Source organism: Chiloscyllium plagiosum, chromosome 11 (assembly GCF_004010195.1).
Source record: "Chiloscyllium plagiosum isolate BGI_BamShark_2017 chromosome 11, ASM401019v2, whole genome shotgun sequence".
Classification (NCBI taxonomy): domain Eukaryota; kingdom Metazoa; phylum Chordata; class Chondrichthyes; order Orectolobiformes; family Hemiscylliidae; genus Chiloscyllium; species Chiloscyllium plagiosum.
Genome location: NC_057720.1, coordinates 89,431,799 through 89,443,347, shown reverse-complemented (window position 1 = coordinate 89,443,347; position 11,549 = coordinate 89,431,799).

Sequence of the window (11,549 nt, the reverse complement as noted above, 5' to 3'; positions counted from 1 at the left end):
TGCACACTGACAGTGTGAGACCATGTCTCTGGCAATGTGGGATCTACACACTGACAGTGTAAGGGCAGGTCTCTGGCAATGTGGGATCTGCACACTGACAGTGTGAGACCAGGTCACTGTCAATGTGGGATCTGCACACTGACAGTGTGAGACCAGGTCACTGTCAATGTGGGATCTGCACACTGACAGTGTGAGACCAGGTCACTGTCAATGTGGGATCTGCACACTGACAGTGTGAGACCAGGTCACTGTCAATGTGGGATCTGCACACTGACAGTGTGAGACCAGGTCTCTGGCTATGTGGGATCTGCACACTGACAGTGTGAGACCAGGTCTCTGGCTATGTGGGATCTGCACACTGACAGTGTGAGACCAGGTCTCTGGCTATGTGGGATCTGCACACTGACAGTGTAAGGGCAGGTCTCTGGCAATGTGGGATCTGCACACTGACAGTGTGAGACCAGGTCACTGTCAATGTGGGATCTGCACACTGACAGTGTGAGACCAGGTCTCTGGCAATGTGGGATCTGCACACTGACAGTGTGAGACCAGCTCTCTGGCAATGTGGGATCTGCACACAGACAATGTGAGACCAGCTCTCTGGCAATTTGGGATCTGCACACTTATAGTGTAAGACCAGCTCTCTGGCATTGTGGGATATGCACACTGACAGTTTGAGACCAGCTCTCTGACAATGTGGGATCTGCACACTGACAGTGTGAGACCAGCTCTCTGGCAATGTGGGATCTGCACACTGACAGTGTGAGACCAGCTCTCTGGCAATGTGGGATCTGCACACTGACAGTGTGAGACCAGCTCTCTGGCAATGTGGGATCTGCACACTGAAAGTGTGAGACCAACTCTTTGGCAATGTGGGATCTGCACACTGACAGTGTGAGACCAGCTCTCTGGCAATGTGGGATCTGCACACTGACAACATGAGACCAGCTCTCTGGCAAATTGGGATCTGCACACTGACAGTGTGAGACCAGCTCTCTGGCAATGTGGGATCTGCACACTGATAGTGTGAGACCAGCTCTCTGGCAATGTGGGATCTGCACACTGACAGTGTGAGACCAGGTCTCTGACAATGTAGGATATGCACACTGACAGTGTGAGACCAGGTCTCTGGCAATGTGGGATCTACACACTGACAGAGTGAGACCAGCTCTCTGACAATGTGGGATCTACACACTGACAGTGTAAGGGCAGGTCTCTGGCAATGTGGGATCTGCACACTGACAGTATGAGACCAGCTCTCTGGCAATGTGGGACTGCACACTGACAGTGTGAGACCAGGTCTCTGGCAATGTGGGATCTGCACACTGACAGTGTGAGACCAGCTCTCTGGCAATGTGGGATATGCGCACTGACAGTGTGAGACCAGGTCTCTGGCAATGTGGGACCTGCACAATGACTGTGTGAGACCAGGTCTTTTGGCAATGTGGGATATGCGCACTGACAGTGTGAGACCAGCTCTCTGGCAATGTGGGATCTGCACACTGACATGTGAGACCAGCTCTCTGGCAATGTGGGATCTACACACTGACAGTGTAAGGGCAGGTCTCTGGCAATGTGGGATCTGCACACTGACAGTGTGAGACCAGCTCTCTGGCAATGTGGGATCTGCACACTGATATTGTAAGCCCAGCTCTCTGGCAATGTGGGATATGCACACTGACAGTTTGAGACCAGCTCTCTGACAATGTGGGATCTGCACACTGACAGTGTGAGACCAGCTCTTTGGCAATGTGGGATCTGCACACTGACAGTGTGAGACCAGCTCTCTGGCAATGTGGGACCTACACACTGACAGTGTAAGGGCAGGTCTCTGGCAATGTGCGATCTGCACAATGACTGTGTGAGACCAGGTCTCTGGCAATGTGGGATCTGCACACTGACAGTGTGAGACCAGCTCTCTGGCAATGTGGGATCTACACACTGACAGTGTGAGACCAGGTCTCTGGCAATGTGGGATCTGCACACTGACAATGTGAGACTAGCTCTCTGGCAATGTGGGATCTGCACACTGACAGTGTAAGGGCAGGTCTCTGACAATGTGGGATCTGCACACTAGGGCAGGTCTCTGACAATGTGGGATCTGCACACTGCCAGTGTGAGACCAGGTCTCTGGCAATGTGGGATCTACACACTGACAGTGTGAGACCAGCTCTCTGACAATGTGGGATCTGCACACTGACAGTGTAAGAGCATGTCTCTGGCAATGTGGGATCTGCACACTGACAGTGTGAGACCAGCTCTCTGGCAACGTTGGATCTGCACACTGACAGTGTGAGACCAGCTCTCTGGCAATGTGGGATCTGCACACTGACAGTGTGAGACCAGCTCTCTGGCAATGTGGGATCTACACACTGGCAGTGTAAGGGCAGGTCTCTGGCAATGTGGGATCTGCACAATGACTGTGTGAGACCAGCTCTATGGCAATGTGGGTTCTGCACACTGACAGTGTGAGACCAGCTCTCTGGCAATGTGGGATCTACACACTGACAGTGTAAGGGCAGGTCTCTGGCAATGTGGGATCTGCACACTGACAGTGTGAGACCACCTCTCTGGCAATGTGGGATCTGCACTCTGACTGTGTGAGACCAGCTCTCTGGCAATGTGGGATCTGCACACTGACAATGTGAGACCAGCTCTCTGGCAATGTGGGATCTGCACACAGACAGTGTGAGACCAGCTCTCTGGCAATGTGGGATCTACACACTGACTGTGTAAGGGCAGGTCTCTGGCAATGTGGGATCTGCACACTGACAATGTAAGACCAGCTCTCTGGCAAGAACAAAGAACAATGAAAATTTACAGTCCTGGAACAGGCCCTTCAGCCCTCCAAGCCTGATCCGATCCAAATATCCTGTCTAAACCTGTTGGTCAATTCCTAAGCATCTTTATCCCTCTACTCCCCACCTACTTTTGCATTTATCCAGATGCATCTTAAATGAATCTACCGTGCTTGCCTCAACCACCTCTGCTGGCAACGCGTTCCAAATGCCTACCACCCTCTGTGTGATGTACTTGCCGTGTGTATCCCCATTAAACTTTCCACCTCTCACCTTGAAAGCGTGATCTCTTATTATTGAATCCTTCACCCTGGGAAAAAGCTTGTCTCTATCCACGCTGTCTATATCCTTCATGATTTTGTAAACCTCAATCAGGTCCCCCCTCAATCTCCTTTTTTCTAATGAAAATAAACCTAACCTACTCAACCTTTCTTCATAACTAGCCCCCTCCATCCCAGGCAACATCCTCATAAACCTTCTCTGCACCTTCTCCAAAGCGTCCACATCGTTTTGATAATGTGGCGATCAGAACTGTACACAGTGTTCTAAGTGCAGCCAAACCAATGTCTTGTACAATGTCAATATGACTTGCCAGCTCTTATACTCAATACCCCATCCAATGAAGGCAAGCATACTATATGCCGTCTTGACCACTCTATCCACCTGTGCAGCAACCTTCAGGGTACAATGGACCTGCACTCCGAAATCTCTCTGCCCATCAACTTTTCCCAAGGCTCTTCCGTTCATTGTATAATTCGCTCTAGAATTAATCTTGCCTAAATGCATCACCTCACATTTGTCTGGATTGAAATCTATCTGCTACTTTTCGGCCCAACTCTCCAGTCTATCTATATCCTCCTGCATTCTCAGTCCCTTATGCTTTCTTCTACTCCACCAATCTTTGTGCCATCTGCAAACTTGCTGACCATACCAACAGTGCCCTCTTCCAGATCATTTATGTATATTACAAACAACAGTGCCCCCAACACTGACCCCTGTGGACCACCACTGGTCACCTTTCTCCATTTCGCGAAACTCCCTTCAACTACTACTCTCTGTCTCCTGTTGCTCAACCAGTTTCTTTATCCACCTACTTATCAAGTGCCTTACTTAAAGTCCATGTATATGACATCAACAGCGCTTCCTTCATCTATCAACTTGGTCACTTCCTCAAAAAACTCTATTAAGTTGGTAAGGTAAGATCTCCCCCGCACAAAACCATGTTGCCTATCACTGATAAGCCCTTTCTTTTCTAAATATAGATAGATCCAATCCCTCAGTACCTTCTCCAGCAACTTTCCCACCACTGACGTCAGGCTCACTGGTCTGTAGTTACCCGGAAAAATCCTACTACCCTTCTTGTGCAGGGGGACAACATAAGCTACCCTCCAGTCCTTCGGCACCTCACCTGTGTTTAAGGATGCCACAATGATATCTGTCAGGGCCCCGGCTATTTCCACTCTCATCTCCCTCAGCAACCTGGGATAGATCCCATCCGGTCCTGGGGATTTGTCCACCTTAATAACCTCTAGCCGACCCAACACATCTTCTCTACTAATTTCAACATGATCCAGACTAATCAAACTTCTATCTCTAACCTCAACATTTATCATCTTCCTCTCTTCAGTGATCACTGATGCAAAGTAATCATTCAGAATCTCACCCATTCTCTCAGGTTTAGAAGACAGCCTTCCTTCATTATCCTTTAGTGGGCGGCACGGTGGCACAGTGGTTAGCACTGCTGCCTCACAGCACGAGAGACCCGGGTTCATTTCCTGCCTCAGGCGACTGACTGTGTGGAATTTGCACGTTCTCCCCGTGTCTGCGTGGGTTTCGTCCGGTTTCCTCCCACAGTCCAAAGATGTGCAGGTCAGGTGAATTGGCCACGCTAAATTGCCTGTAGTGTTAGGTAAGGGGTAAATGTAGGGGTATGGGTGGGTTACGCTTGGGCGGGTCGGTGAGGACTTGTTGGGCCGAAGGGCCTGTTTCCACACTGTAATGTAATCAATCCTTTCTCTAGTTACCCGCTTGCTTCTTATATAAGAATAAAATGCTTTGGGATTCTCCTTAATTCTGCTTGCTAAAGCTATTTCATGACCCCTTTTAGCCCGCTTGATTCCTCATTTAAGACTTGTCCTACTCTTCCGATATTCTTCCAGGGCCAGTTCTGTTCTTAGCTGCCTGGACCTAATGTATGCTTCCCTTTTCCTCCTGGCTTGTTGTACAATTTCTCCTGTCATCCACGGTTCACGAATCTTGCCCTTCCTATCCTTTGCCTTCAACGGGACATGCCTGTCCTGCACTACCGTTAACCTATCTTTGAAAGCCTCCCACATCTCAAATGTGGACTTCCCTTCAAATAGCTGTGTCCAATCCTCATTTCCGAGCTCCTGCCTAATTTTGATATAATTGGCCTTGGCCCAGTTTAACACTCTTCCCTTAGGACCACTCTCTTCTTTATCTATGAGTATTCTAAAACTTACAGAATTGTGGTCACTGTTCCCAAAGAAATCCCCCACCGCAACTTCGACCACATGTCCTGGCTCATTCCCCAGTACCAGGTCCAATATGGCCCCTTCCCTCGTCGGACTATTGACATACTACTCTAGAAAAATCTCCTGGATGCTTCTTAAGAATTCTACCCCATCCAGACCTCTAACATTAAGTGTATCCCAGTCAATGTTGGGAAAATTAAAATCTCCCATCACCACTACCCTATTGCCTCTACATCTTTCCATAATCTGTTTACCCATTTGTTCTTCTACCTCACGCTCACTGTTGGGAGGCCTGTAATACAGCCCCAACAATGTAACTGCACCCTTCTTATTTCTCAGCTCCACCCATAACGCCTCACTACTCAAACTCTCCATAGTGTCCTTTAGCACAGCTGTGATATCATCCCTGACCAGCAATGCAAATCCATCCCCCCTTTTACTTCCCTCCCTGTCCTGTCTGAAGCGTCTATATCCTGGAAGATTTAATTGCCAATCATCATGCCCTTCCTTCAACCAAGTCTCTGTGATTGCAATAACATCATACTCCCAGGCACCAATCCAAGCCCTAAGTTCATCTGCCTTACACACTATACTCCTTGCATTAAAGGTAGATGCATTTCATGCCACCAGTTTGTTTGCGCTCATCTGCTGTCTGCCTACTCTTCCCCTTATTAATGCTATCTTCATGATTCTTACAGTCTCCAGTCTCCACCTCACTGTCTACTTGTTTTCTCTTCTGGTTCCTGGCCCCCTGCCACATTAGTTTAAAACCTCCCCAACAGCAGTGGCAAAAACTCCCCCAAGGACATTAGTTCCAGTCTGGATCAGATATAGACCGTCCATTTTGTAATAGTTCCACCTTCCCCAGAATTGGTCCCAATGTCCAACAAATCTGAACCCCTCCCTCCTACACCATCTCTAACGCCACGTGTTCATCCTGCCTATTTTTTCATTTCTACATTGGCTATCATGTGACACTGGTAGTAATCCCGAGATCACTACCTTTGAGGTCCTTCTCTTTAACTTCTCTCCTAGCTCCCTGAATTCTTCTTTCAGGACCTCATCTCGCTTTCTACTTATATTGTTGGTGCCTATATTCACCAAGACAACTGGCTGTTCACCCTCACCTTTTAGAATTTTCTGCAGTGACATCCCTGACCCGAGCACCTGGGAGACCACATACCATCCGGGAGTCCCGTTTCCGGCCACAGAACCGCCTATCTACTCCCCTTACAATAGGATCCCTTATGACTATGGACCTACAAGTCTTTTTCCCGCCCTTCTGAACAGCAGTGCCCGCCACGGTGCCATGATCCTGGCAACTGCTGCCCTCCCCTGGTGAGCCATCTCCCCCAACAGTATCTGTTTTGGAGGGAGATGACCGCAGGGGATACCTGCACTGCCTTCCTACTCTTTTTCTGTCTTTTGGTCACCCATTCACTGTCTCCCTCAGCAATCCTAACTTGTGGTGTGACCAGTTCACTAAATGTGCTATCCACGACCTCCTCAGCATCGTGGATGCTCCACAGTGAGTCCATCCGCAGCTAAGAGCCGTCATGCTATCAAACAACAGCTGCAGCTGGACACACTTCTTGCAAGTGTAAGAGACAGGGACATCAGACATGTTCCTAAGCTCCCACATCAAGCAAGAGGCACGTGCCATGGGTCTGAGGTTCCCTGCCATTGTAAGCTTAGCTTTATATGAACTAACTAAACCCAACCAATGCACTTAAATATATGAAAAAGATAAAGAAAAAATAAAAGCTTTACTTTACAGAGTCTTTTTCTTCTGATTAGAGGAGGGGGGGGCGGGAGGGAGATACTACATGTGCAGTATCTTGGATATAGCCACTGCCCAAATATAAATTAAGCCCTTACCTTCCTAGCAGCCCTCGTTTCACTCCACCTTCTCTCCTCACCTCTCTGTCAAAATGGAGGCCCAACTCCTGAGGTAAGACCCTTTTTAAGTGGGAAAACTTAGCCTTCCCGGCAGCCCTCGCTTCACTCCACCTTCTCTCCTCGCTGCTCTGTCAAAATATAAGGTCTGCACATGGCAGTGTAAGGGCAGGTCTCCAGCAGTGTTACATTGCAAAGAGGGGTCCACTGACAACTGTTCAATTCTTCATCACTGTAAGCTCAGTTTTCATGTTAAGAAAGCTGATGACCAATCCTACCATGAGTTTAATGTACACTTTAGGAGGTGTTTCATTACGTATTCATGGCTTCTTAACAAAACACCACTTTAATAATCCGTATAACCTTAATGAGAATTGTCATTCAGTGCCTTGTGAACCTGATTCAGCCAGCTCCATTAACTGTGTGCCACACTCCTAGATGGCTGGCTTGCTGCAGATATAAAGATCTGGTAAGAAAATCAATTTGATCTGCAGTGTACCTCTTCACTCCAGTCTTTTACTTTGGGTCAGGCTTTTGCAAAAGAGATGGTAATCACATACTTGTGCAGTAGCAGCCTATATATACGAGCTCACTGCAGCATATTGTGGTTAAAAGGCAATCACATGTGGGATAGTCAGCGAGGAACTGCTATTTGTCTTTGTCGCAGAGATTAAAAGAATTGTTGGGAGTATGAGAGGTAAGCGTGAAGTCCTGGAGAAGTGAGATAGGCGGGAAGAAAAATGTACCTCAAAACACACATAAAATGCTATGAGCTGAGGGTCATCCTTTTAAAGTGGAGTCTCATCATATGCAAGGTCACTGGTTTTTGATTTCCTGAGGAAAATCAATCCAATTGAAGCATGACAATTAGAATCCCATGTAATAAAATCCTAAGCTGTTGTGTGCAGCCTTTATAAACTGACAGGGCATTTTTAAAAAAAATGAGTCATGCCTCCTTCAAAAATAATGGTTGTGAAGAAAAAAAAAATAGCATTTAAAAGTCTTTCCCCTTTACTATCTTTCTGTATGTTTTTGTTGATGTTTTGGAAGACTGCTGAGGAAGAGACACCCATAGTACTATTTTGTGTGAGCTGAATGGATATGCTTCAACATCAGTAGGTTGGACAAGATGGTTCAGAGGGTATTGTACATGAATCCAACTGTTTCACATTTCAGTGGCTTAGTAACCACTCTCAGTCAGCATCTTTCTTAAGCAACAGCAAGGTTCTGGAAATCTGAAATAAAAACTGGAAGTCCAGGAAATAATCAATAAATGGGACACTCACTGAGGAAAGAGAAAAAACAGTTAGCAATTTAGATCATGATCACGACGTTTTTCTCTTTGCAGATATCATTTGCTCATTCATGATAAATCTGAGCCTGGATGTTAATTGAATTTGGGCACTCTCTTCTTGGGCTCAGAGTCTTCAGCACCCTGTGTTTGTAATTCTTGAGTACCGATATTACTGGGTGTAACAAAATGATTTATTTAAAAAGGTAGGTCCCCCCTGTAAAGGAAGATAGTGAGGCAAAATGATAGAGAGGTTTACAGAGAGAATTCCCAAGAGTTCCTGAAGCAGAAGACTCAGTTGCAACTGTTCTTTTTTGATTATTTGCCCATGGGATGTGGGTGTTGATGGCTGGGCCAGCCCTTGAGAAAGTAATGGTAAGCTGCCTACTTGACCTGCTGCAGTTGGTGCGGCCAAAGACAATTGGGAATACACAGGAGGTCAAAACTGGAATTCTGACAGGATTGCATAGCTGGCCAAAATTACAGAAATATGTGGAGGAAGGCCTTGACACCTCCAACCACATGGCATCAATGTTGATTTCACTAGTTTCCTCATCTCCACTCCCCCCACCTCATCCCAAATCCTACCCTCCAATTCAGCACTGCCCTCTTGAACTGTCCATCTTCCTTCCAACCTATCTGCTCCACCCTCCCCTACAATGTAGCACCATCACCCCTCACCCTGCATCTACCTATTCCTTTCCCAGCTACCTTCCCCAGCTCCACCCCTATTTATCTCTCCTATTTATCTCTCAGCTCCCATCGCCCCCTCCCCCCTTCCATCCCCCCAACATTCCTGATAAAGGTCTTATGCCCAAAATGTCGACTCTCCTGCTCCTTGGATGCTGCTTGACCTGCTGTGCTTTACCAGCGCTACACTTTGCAACATTAGTCTGCCTGGGATGCACACATAGAAATCTAGGAACTGGAACAACCCTTGAACCTTCTCTGCTCTTTAGCTACATCATCACTAGACTGTATCTCAATTCAATATACACACGTTGGCTCCACGTTGGCCTTTGTATCTCTTACTGAGCATCAATCTATCATATCGGAATGGGAGGAGAGAGAGTCTTGAGATGGCAAAGTCCAGAGAGGAAATAATTAGGAGAGTAACTTGTACATAAGTGACTCCCTCCACCTCCAGCTCAGGAAAAATGACCTATGGATTTGACATCTAATTAAATGAACGTAATCTGTTTACATGATCTAAAGACCACTGATCCCTTTATACGAACGTGTAAGCTATTCAATAAGATCATGACCTTACATGGATTTTAACAGCCCAGTTGTAATTACAACAGTCCATTTAAATACAGATAGGAGCAGTGATTTATTTCAATGGTAAAGGCCCACAGTATTTATATGGAGAGATGAGATTGATTGATAGTCATGGGGAACACACTAATTTACTTGAATCTGCACTGCAGGGGAGCTGACCCAATTCGAAGCCTTTCAGGGGAGATCTATTTATGTACGGTTCTGAGCCAGTAATCTAATAAATACAATTAAGTGATGGTGATTTATTTAAAAGGGGACCTGGAGGCACAGTAGAGGTGGCAAATAGTCCTGTTGATGCCTGGTGTGGACTTCAGCACAAACAGATGTAGTTAAATGTTTTCTTTATTCATTCAGGGCATGTGGGTGTCGCTGAGTGGACCAATGTTTATTGCCCATTCCTAGTTGCACTTAAGAAAGTGGTGGTAAGCTGCAAGTTTGAACCACTGCAGTTTATTTGCTACTGGTACATGCCATTAGGGAGGGAAGTCCAGGATTATGGCCCTGCAGGTAGTGCAGCTGGTGATGTTCCCTTGTGTCTGCTGCTTTCACCTTTCCAGATGGCAGGTGGTCTTGGGTTTAGAAGGTGCTGTTTAAGGATCCTGGGGGAATTTCTGCAGAACATCTTGTAGATGATACACACACCTGCTAGTGCGTATCAGCGGTGGAGAGAGTGAAAGTTTGTGGATGTGATGCCAATCAAGCCGACTGTTTTGTCTTGGATGGTATCAAGCTTCTTGACGGTTATTGGAGTTTTAATTATCCGGTTAAATGGGAAGATTAGATTAGATTACATTAGGTTAGATTACATTACAGTGTGGAAACAGGCCCTTCAGCCCAACAACTCCACACCGACCCGCCGAAGCGAAACCCACCCATACTCCTACATTTACCCCTTACCTAACACTACGGGCAATTTAGTATGGCCAATTCACCTGGCCCTGCACATCTTTGGACTGTGGGAGGAAACCGGAGCACCCGGAGGAAATCCACGCAGACACGGGGAGAACGTGCAAACTCCACACAGTCAGTCGCCTGAGGCGGGAATTGAACCCAGGTCTCAGGCGCTGTGAGGCAGCAGTACTAACCACTGTGCCACCGTGCCACCCACAAAGTATTGCATTACACATTGACTTTGTGCTTTGTTGAGGATAGACAGACTTCGGGAAGTCAGGAGGTGAGTTAGTCGCTGCAGGATTCCTAACCTCTGAACTGTTTTGGAGCCATATTATTTATATAGTTCATCCTGTTCAGTTTTTGGTCAATGATAAACCTTACAATATTGGTGGGGAAGGAGGGTGTGGGGTCAGTGATGGTAAGGCTATTGAATGTCAAGAGGTAATAGGTAGATTCTCTCTTGTTGAAGATGGTCATTGCCTGCCATTTGTGTGGCATGCATGTTACTTGCCACTTATCAGCCCAACAGGTCAGGCAGCATCAGAGGAGCAGGAGAATCAACGTTTCAGGCATAAGCCCTTCATCAGCCTTTCATTTCCTGATGAAGGGCTTATGTCCGAAACGTCGATTCTCCTGCTCCTCGGATACTGCCTGACCTGCTGTGCTTTTCCAGCAACACACACTGGACTCTGATCTCAAGCATCTGCAGTCCTCACTTTCTCCCACTTATCAGCCCAAGACCAGATCTCATCCAAATCTTGTTACTTTTGGACATGGACTGCTTCAGTACCTCAGGAAATGTAAATGGGGCTGAACATTCTGATTTCATCAGTGAACATCCCCCACTTCTGACCTTAGAACGTAGGGCTGGTCACTGATGAAGCAATGGGAGAT